This window comes from Nuphar pumila, chromosome 14, assembly GCF_984573655.1.
Source record: "Nuphar pumila chromosome 14, dmNupPumi1.hap1.1, whole genome shotgun sequence".
Classification (NCBI taxonomy): domain Eukaryota; kingdom Viridiplantae; phylum Streptophyta; class Magnoliopsida; order Nymphaeales; family Nymphaeaceae; genus Nuphar; species Nuphar pumila.
The window spans coordinates 9,813,795-9,824,085 of record NC_143262.1 but is presented as its reverse complement, the minus strand read 5'-3'; positions in this window follow the sequence as shown (position 1 = coordinate 9,824,085).

Here is a 10,291-nt window from a genome sequence, read left to right as displayed (position 1 = left end):
AAATAGGTGTTTATAAAGGTGGATATTAGCGACATATTGACTTTGCTACATTGCTGCGTCGCTCATTTGCGTCAATTGGTCTTATTATGCTCGTTTGGGAGTGTTTGATTGACTTGGATTTGAGATCCAAGGGTCTGATTTGGTGTGGGGTCCATGTTAGATCGTTAGGGTGAGTTTGGTGACCTTGGATCTAGTATCAAATGGACCTCTAGTATGAAGGGTCTCAAGCCAAAGATTCACCCATTAGAGATCTTATACCATCTCCAATCCAATATGGATCGGAGGCAATCAAATGTCTTATTGGTGTTGAAAAACATCTAACTTCACTAATATGTATATATATATATAGAGAGAGAGAGAGACACTAGAATATGAAAACTAGAAATATGAGATCTAATGTGTGAACTGTAATTTTCATAGATTTTTTGTTTTTTTTTTCTTGATTATAACCATACGGATGCCATCTACATGCTTGGTTTTATAAGAACCCACTCTTGAATAATTTTATTTTGATGCATAAAGGAGATTTTTTTAAAGCTTTAAAATCAATGACTCATAATCTTCATAAATATTTAAGCATTCAAAAATCATATTTTTTCGCCAAAAAATACAAGATCCGGTTGATCCCTAACAAAATCATCATGCCAAACACATCCACACAGTTAGATTTGTAAAAAAATTGTTGAAAATGCTCATATTTCAGTTATCATATTCTAGTGACTATATATAGAGAGAGGAAGAGAGAGAGGATAATTGCACATGACCTTAAGTCCAAAGTGATCTAATATGATATAATTTGATTTGTGATTGCATTTTATTTAAGGGATCCATTTTATTTAAGGGATGTAGAAAGCTCATATCCTCAAATCTGAGATGGCTTGGGGACTGGTTGGTGGTGTGGACCCCATAACAAGATCTTAGCCGTTTCAAACAAAGGATCAAAGGGAGGGGAAGAGAGATCCAGGATCTCTCATCCATTAGGGAGAGGTTATGATATCTCGGAGTCAATGGTCCCATTAGCATATGAGATCCTTTGTTTGCAAAATCAGGATTTAGTGTGGGGCCATGCTGGATCTGACCCTTAATTTTCAGATCCTTGGCGATCAAATGCACTTTTAATGTATACCTGCTCAGGTTGGCAGTGGGCTTGGAGAAGGTGCTGACCACTTTGTCCCAGGTTCGACTCTCACTAGGTGTGCAGTTGCCTTTAACTAAAACTTTGGGCATTGGAACCCACTGGGGGTTCACCTTGCAAGGAGGCAAGCCCATTAAGTGACTCGTTTGTTGGTGAGGTTTCCTTATTATATAAAAAAAGAATAAAATGATGATTTTCAGATTTTTTGGTAAATAATGCCCAAAGATTTGAGATTCATGAATGTATGGCCCCACCTTTTTTTTTTAAATTTATAACCCGAAGAAACCGCACCTGACACGAAGACCTGGTTGCGCTGGCTCAGCCTGCCATACCTAAGGTGGTCGGCAGGCAGCATAAAACTCGGAGACTAGGATCCAGTTCAGGTTGGATTCAAGATTTGTGTATTCGTTAAAAATTGAATCTCATATCCTCAAAAGTGAGGAATCGAGATCCAGCATTTGAATCGTTTGGATATTTGCATCTCAAAATGCAGGAATTTGAGCATACTAACTCTATGTCTCTTTGCGACGGTTTTGATAAAAGTACGTAGGAATTTCAAACAAACATAGACAGCTTTTGTGTTTTTCAAATAAAAGTGAGGACTTATATGTAAATACTCCCATCTTTAAGTTTTCGCTTTACTACTTTTCCCGCTTTTACGTTTTCCTTTTCAACGTCGCCCGGGTGCAAGCTGGTCCGATTTAGATCCGATCCGACGTAATCCGAACCATACTATCAGATGTGAGCAGTTCATATCCTATACAGGATCCACATCCTGGTCTCATCTGATCCATATATCCAGAAATGGTAAACATGTTGGATCGGGCTCAGAATAATCCGACTCGTTTTGCTTTTGTTTAAAAAAAAATTGTTCATTTCAAGGGATCTATTTCAGATAAAATCCTGATCCCGAACATATTCTGAAACTCAAGTTGGAACTGGATCAGGTTTTTGTATAGGTGTATTATCAAATATAATCCAACTGGATCTAATATATATAGTGGAACCCAGGCTCAAATTAAGAGCTGAGGATGGGAGATGATGCCGACATATGAATCCAAGTGCCGCTTTTTTTTTATAATAACGAGCAGACGCCACTGTTATGTGTGGACGCAAACGAACCGGATCCAGTATGAAACTTTTATGATTAATTGTTGTTCTATCCGGATCTGAATCTAACTTTCCTATGTATTTAACTGATCCGGATCCGATCCATTTGCATCCCTACGGTTATGGTTCAGATGTCCTATCACAGTCGAGAGGTGCCAGACGATCGCCTTATTTTAGTGATCGCAGTGTAAAACTCCACAAGTATAGATATAAAAAATACCAAAAACATGTTTTTAATATTATTTTAAAATTATTTTAATAATTTAACACATGGCACGTTATGATTGACATATAATATTTTTTTGTTATTTTTGGTATGAGCCGATACAGAACTATTCACTTGACTATCGGTATCGGCCGTACAGATGAATCCAAACGATTCAGGGCCAATACCGATACTGACAACATTGGTTTTACCAACCGGAGGTAGGGGTGGTCATCATGCGGGCCCGTTCCGTTGACCAGGCCCACTTTTTAATGGGCTCGGGTTTGAAGATAAGCCTATGACCAGGCCCATTGGCCCGTTGGGCCAATGTGAAGCGGGCTGGGTCCGGCCCTACCTGGCATGGCTCAATCTTAAAATGCATAAATACTTGACTGAAATTATAGGTTAATTATGAGTATAACAAGTTTTCATGCAATTAATTCATAATTAGTGCAACTAATTAGATAAATAATAATAATTAACAAATAGCAAGTTTTTATGCAACTAACTAGATAAATAATAATAATTATCGAAGTTCCTATGTAATAGTTAATTTTAAAAAGTTCTATATTATTAAAAAAATTAATAAATAACTCAGGCCCATAAGACCGGCCCAGTAGCCTGTAGGCCAGCCCAAGCCCGGCCCACCACGTATATAACAGGCCAGGTTTTGGCCCGGTACCTAACGAGCCCAGGCCTAAATCATGGCCCAAACCCATTTAATTAGGTAGGGACAAAATGACATCTCAATAATGCCCATTCTTGTCCAACTGGTTTATTAGTTGGGTTTAAAGGGATCCACCAAGAATAGCCTGATAAGATCCAGACTCGGCCCAAACCCAACAAATGTCAGTTCAGCGTTTATGTGAGATAGGAACTAGATTGGGCCTGTTTAGGGATGTAAACAATTTGGATTTGGATAGGATGTACCTAATACCATATCCAAGTATTCGGATGTCAGCTAAATGAATTCGAATTTAGATTCAAATTTGGATAGTGAAAAGCTCATACCACATCCACTTTTTAACATGTAAATGGATTTGGATATCTATCAAATATCTGGATATTCATCGGGTTTGGTAGAAATAGCTCAAGGCATCTGATTATGATCAGATATGGTTTTAGCTTAACAACCCGACTACATGAAATTGGATTTAGTCGAATATCTGATAAAATATGATCCATTGACATCCCAAGGCATGTTGGGCCTTGGGTCAGACCCAACCAGATCTCCCCCTTAAAAGATATTTTTGGTATGGCTGTGCAGAAGCGAATCCCAAATCAAACCTAGGTTGTTCGAGCTCAACACATTAAAAAAAAATGGATCGTACTGGAGTTGGGTTAGATCGGCTGGAATCTGCCTTTTTAAAGTCAATGAAAGAAAAAAAAATAAGTAGGGAAAAGCAACGACCCAACACCTCCGTTAAGAGTAGGGGTGTCAACGGGTCGGATTTCGTTCAGACCCAGGTAGAACAAGACTTTGACCCAATTTTCGGACCAAACCCTATAGGGTCCAAACCCATGTTTAATCGGGTCCACTATAAGAGAAACCATACTCGTACCCGGATAAGACCTACAAGAACCAGATCCAGATCATACCCGATAAAATAATATTTTTTATCATTTTTAGATTGAAAAATTGTGGGTATTAATCGAACTCGGGCCAGGCTCGGGTCTGGTATAAAATTTCACAAACTATACCCAGATCCATGTATTAACCGAACCTTTGGGTCTGAACTCAGGTCTTAATTGGGTCTTCTTATTTATCACCATACCTGGATCCTATAAGGTTTGGTCTGGGTCAGGTTAGGGTAAAGCAGACATGTGAATTGCCGATACCGAATCTCAAATGAATTGTTGTTCTGAATCGGCTAAAAAATAATTAAAAAACATTTCCTGTCACTCATAAGATGACACATGTTAAACTATTAAAATAATATAAAATTTAATTATAATCCTTTTTCATTTTATTAAAAAATAGCCGATTCAGGTTAGTACTGTATCGATTTTTCTGCTGATATAATATAAATCGGCCGATTCACACCGGTACGACAACATTGGTTCAAATCCTGCTCTGCTATAATTTATTTTTTATTCATGATGCAACTTGACTTGTATATAAACAAATTTCACGTCCTAGATGAGCTTATCGAACATAATAGAGCTTGATGGGTGTTCATCAAGCTTGAATGAGTGCGAACGGACCCTGAGCTAGCTCAGCTAGTTGTACACCCTAACTATGGAGATAGGGATGGCAGTGGACCCGGTCTCAAAATCCTGCCCTCCATCCCTACACGGGTTTTGATTTTAACTTTCATCCTTGCATCCATCTCTATTTCATGTCGTCCATCCCGGGTCCAAACGGAGTGAAGCGGGACGGCCCCTGACCTCGGTCTAGTGTCGTCTCTGAAAAAGGATTGGGGACGGGGTGGGGTGGGATGGGGGACAGGGGAAGGCAGGGATAGGGATGGGGATGCGAATGGGGGAAGCGTAAGTCCATCCCTACCTTCATCCCCACATGAGTTTTGATTTTTACCTTCATCCCTGTCTCATTTCCTCCATCTTGGGTCCAAACGGGGTGAGGCGGGGCGGGGACCTGTCTCGCCTGGTCCACTGCTATGGAGATCATACTTTTATAGCAAAATCAATGGGAACACTTCAAAATCAATGGATGAATGGAGAGTATGGAATCCAAAATACTACAAAAATAATTCCTTTTTTTTTGGCAAAAAAGTTAAAGAATTAAAGTGATTAATATTCTTAGCTTACCTAGGGCTGTACTTAAAGAAAGCCTGTGCTCATTGTAATTTTGTTTTTTAGAACAAAAAAGAAAAGCATGAAAGCAATCCAACCTTTTTGATAAAGTTTCATATATAAGGTATCTCTCTCTCTCTCTCTCTGCACACAAATAGAACCTTTTATAAAGCCAGACAGCTCACCAATTACAAAATATCACTATAAACATTATTCTTAATGTTTCACATTTTATATATTATTTATATTTTTGTATATTATATATATATATATATATATCATTTTCATGAGGAAAACAATTGTTAAAATCGCTGTATAATTGTATGTACAAAAAGGACTTAGCAAATCCATTCATTATTATTATTATTATTATTTTTAAATCTGACCCTATAGGTATGATTTATACGGTATGTTTTATGCGGAATGACATTTGGATGTAAGTGAGCTTTTTTGCCTGTCCAAAAATAGACAGCCATTAATGCTTCGAAATTTCTCAATTCATACAAATATATCTTTTTATTTAAAAAAACAATCCAGTGATCAATTCTTAATAGGAATGGCAGTGGACCGGGCAGGGACAAGGTCTCCACCCGGCCCTATCTTATACGAGCTGAGCTTGCCATGTTCATGCTCGGCTCATTTACCTAAACAGGCTGGCTTGTAGCTCGGCTCACTGACCGAGTCGAACATAGAGCTGCTCGTCTTGTTGTCCAGCCCTACCTTGCATGATCTGACTAAGGTCTCTCTCTGTCTGAGTGGACAGGTTGGGGTTGTTCCGCAAGATGACCTTAAGGTTGGATTTTGCTATAATTTTCTTAGGCATAAACAAATGGTATATTGGAGATTGAATTTCAAGCTGGACGAGCAAAGAGAAATACATTGCAATGTTGGCTGATATTATATACATTTTCTAGGTAACTCTTACCCACGGTGGCATCCCTTTCTGCATGGTTGCATGGTCGAAGCTGGGTAGAGAGGACCTCAAGGGTTTTAGTTTTACCAACAGGAGGCCAGTCAATATCTAGAAAAATAAATAAATGATATAAAAAATATTAGTATTATTTTGTTAGTATGATCCTTAGCAAACAAACCATGATTGACACATCTGTGGAGTCAAATTGAAGTCGATGAAACTTAACTCCTTTGATTTCCAGTTCAATAGTTTCATGTATTCAATAGCACCAAATATTAACCCCCTCTCTCTCTCTCTCTCTCTCTCTCTATATATATATATATATATATATATATATATATATATATATATATATATATATACATGGACGATAGTAACAATAAACACCCATGTTGGATGCACGTGCTATTGATTGTGAGTGCGATCAACGGTTCTCGCAAAAACATAATAAAGTGCCTTTAGCGGTGGTAAAGACCGTTGCTAAAGATCATTTGAGAGGACACATAGCGCCCAATCGTTCATCCTCTTGTTCAACGGTAATGCCCTGTCTGTTATTACTCTCCTCCATGTGTGTGTATGAGAGAGAGAGACTCAAACTGACCTCACAAATGCATTTGGTATGTTTGAGGGGAAACGCAGTTTTTGTTCTTCTAGGGTATGTTTGGTTCGTTACCACTTAATCGCTTTCTCAGGGGAACCTGAGAAAGCGATTCTAAAAGCCCGAAATCTCATGTTCTTCCGAACATGAAATTTCAGGCAGCCTGTGATTTCATTCTGATTCAAAATCATGGCAACCCATGAAATTTGCCGTGGGGAATAGAATCAAAATGATTTGAAATTATTCTGATTCCAAATCCCATGCGAGTTGAGACTAGGGGTGGCAAAATCTGACACGACCCACCAACCCGCTTCTTAGGCGGGTTCGGGTTTGGCTTAAACGGGTTCATGTCATAAACGGGTCGACCCGCCTAACCCATTTATTAAACGGGTCAGGTTCGTGTTAGGGGTATGCCAACCCGGCTGACCCGTTTAATAAACGGGTTAGGCGGGTGGGTCAACCCGTTTACCCGAACCCAACCCGCCAACTCGCCCGCCAACCTGTTTACCCGACTCCGACCCGCCCGCTAACATGAACCCAACCCGCCAACCTGTTTACCCGACCCGCCCCGCCCGCTAACATGAACCCAACCCGCCAACCCGTTTACCCGCCCCGACCCGCCCGCCAACCCATTTACCCGACCGACCCGTTTATTAAACGGGTTAACTGTGTCGGGTCGGGTTACCCGTTTAATAAATGGGTCGGGTTCGTGTTTGCCACAGCCGACCCGTTTAATAAACGGGTCGGGTTCGTGTTGGTATACTGACCCGCCAACCCGCCGACACGACCCGCCAACCCGACCCGATTGCCACCCCTAGTTGAGACATGCACCCGAACGTACCCCTAATGTAGAAACATGATTTATTAAGCTGTGAAAATTTTAAACGTTGTGGGCCATTGGTGTTTTGGGACCATCCAAAACATCCCCAATTACATAGTTGTTCTTGCTAAACAAACACCACCCAAATACCCACTTGCACATCGTAATCACATGATCCGAGAGTCGTTTCTTATTAAACAAACCATGTACAGACCATGTAGAACGAAGAAAAATCTGAAATGGCGCTTTCAGCTCATTATAACGTAATGGTGACCCGATCAAGTATTAACTTACACACATTTACACACTACTTTTGCCCGTTCGATGATGATCAAGCACATTATTTGTTTTTATCAATTATAACATATTAACTTTGTTGTCAAAATCACCACTAAATTCAAATGCTTTGGTTAGTTTATAGTGATATCGAATCAATTCAATCAATCAATCCATGGTAATGTTGTTATAAACACTTGGATCCGATCACACCGTGATCACCAATTTGTGAATACGTAGATTCAATGGGTTTTGACAAACGATTAGGTATGAACTGAATCCGAATTTTGTTGTAAAAGATATGAGATCTCCGCTTGTAAGTTGCACATCTTTCCTTTTCCGGTGAAAATGGATCAACCTTATCAAGAATGTCAGCTTTCCTTTGATCTTGGTTTTAGCATGCAACACCATGTACCTCATACGTGAATCCTAAGAAAAATGTGAGCTTTATAATGTATGAACGCAACCAAGACTCAAAAAAGATCCAAAAGGAACAAGTATGAAATATGTAAGACAAAACCACACTTATTTTGAATAAAATTACAAATAAATAAAAGAAAATACGTAAATAAGAATCTCACATCGGGCTTAGATAGTTCTTTCTACGACGATAACAAACGAGTAGAGCTTCTGCATGGCAGAAACTCCTAAGACAAGGATCGAGATATAGGGTTTATGGGTCCAGAATCTACCAGACTATGGATATGTGTACTAGGTTAGGGAGAATCCGACAAAGACAGAGGTGTTGAGGGACTTAAATTATAGATGAAATATGAGGGTGCCTAGACATAGATCATAAATGGGGAGACAAACCACCTATTTATAAGTATAAAATTGGGGTTTGGATATAGGTTTAGATGATTCTAGGTGGGGGTGTAATGCCACAAAAATCTTAACCCGAATTTTAGCAAAAAAATAAATTTTTTTTTAACTTTAAACAACAAAAAACAATACTTTTCATGTGGGGTTGAAAGACTTTGGAGTGGTTTACAGGTATGAATCAACAACGTAAAATCAATGAACCATTTATAAAAATCAAAATGATTTATATTTATAGAAGTAGACATTCCCAAAATGCAGTAAGATGAATAAAAAAGATAGAGTTGCAATTACACAAGCACTCTGATCAAAATGAAACAAAATCTGAAGTCTAGCCTTGGATCCTTATATATCCTGATTCTTGACGTCGCCCCTGCATCTCTCCATCTACTGCATATCATATCAATCACTTGAAATCCCTTTAAAGGGTAAGACTCATAAAAGCTTGGTAGGTATATACCAATCCCAGGTAATTACATAACATTAAAATATACATTTTTATAGAATATATCATAGTTCATTAAGACATGATACATTTCAATATAAGATGTCACAGTTCATCAAAGTATAATACAATTCTAATATAGTTTATCAATGCATAAAATAATTTAATAGAAAACATTACAAAATTAACAATTGTGAAGTAACATGCAACTTTATTTGAAATTTGATCGTGCATTATCAGGGCATATTTTCATTTCAAGACTGTAAAAATAATAAAGTTTTTGCTTCTCTTGATTACATTCCCCTTGGGTACACGAAGGCATACAATGCAATAGAAAAGAACACTTCGAGCATTCATTATGTTGTGTTTTATGTTTTTTGAAGGTCTAATTGACTGAGATACAAAGTGGGTGGTCCGAGACAAGAAAAAGTTTTTGCACTGGTAAATGTTCAGTCTAAGATGCATATTGGACTAGCTACAGTAGTTGAAGATCTACCGCCTAGGACGCATTGATAGCCCCATTCTCTTAACCTTCGAGTAACTGGAGACCATCAGGATGTCTTGTTCTTATAAACATAATATTGTCACTTGAGACTTGTACCACCTACCCTTTTAAGTAGACCATAAATCTGAATAGGTTCAGGGTTCTTATTATAATGTTTTTGTTATTTTATATGCCTCATATCATTAGTCAATTTAAGGTTTAATAACCCTAGTACCCATTTAGGGTAGTCATAATTCATTCATATTTACCCCACCCATTCAATATTATTTGGATGCTTTTATCCCCAATGAGTACTCCGCCTGTGAAGATGAATATTATAAGTGTGTATGTGCATGTACCTTTTATGGTACGATGTTTATTTCACACCTTATGGGTTCATATCAACTCCAAGCTCGTGTATGAGCCAACATAAGTACTTGCATGCTAATATTATATCACATATATATCACAATGTAATGCATGTAAATATCCCAATTTTTACTCGTTCATTTTTAGACACCCCTCCCTTTCACATATGCCAACCCTGTAGGTCAATGTAGGAGTCTAAGCCTAGGTCTGTTCTAGTTTAGGTGTCATTTCACCCATTTTGTTAAGAAAATTATCATTTTACCCTTAGATCCTTGTCAGTCAGAGTCAACCAAGCTCATTTTTAAGTTCAGAAAAGATGGAATGTTAGTCATTTCTAGCTCTTCCGGGCTCACAATGAGCAAA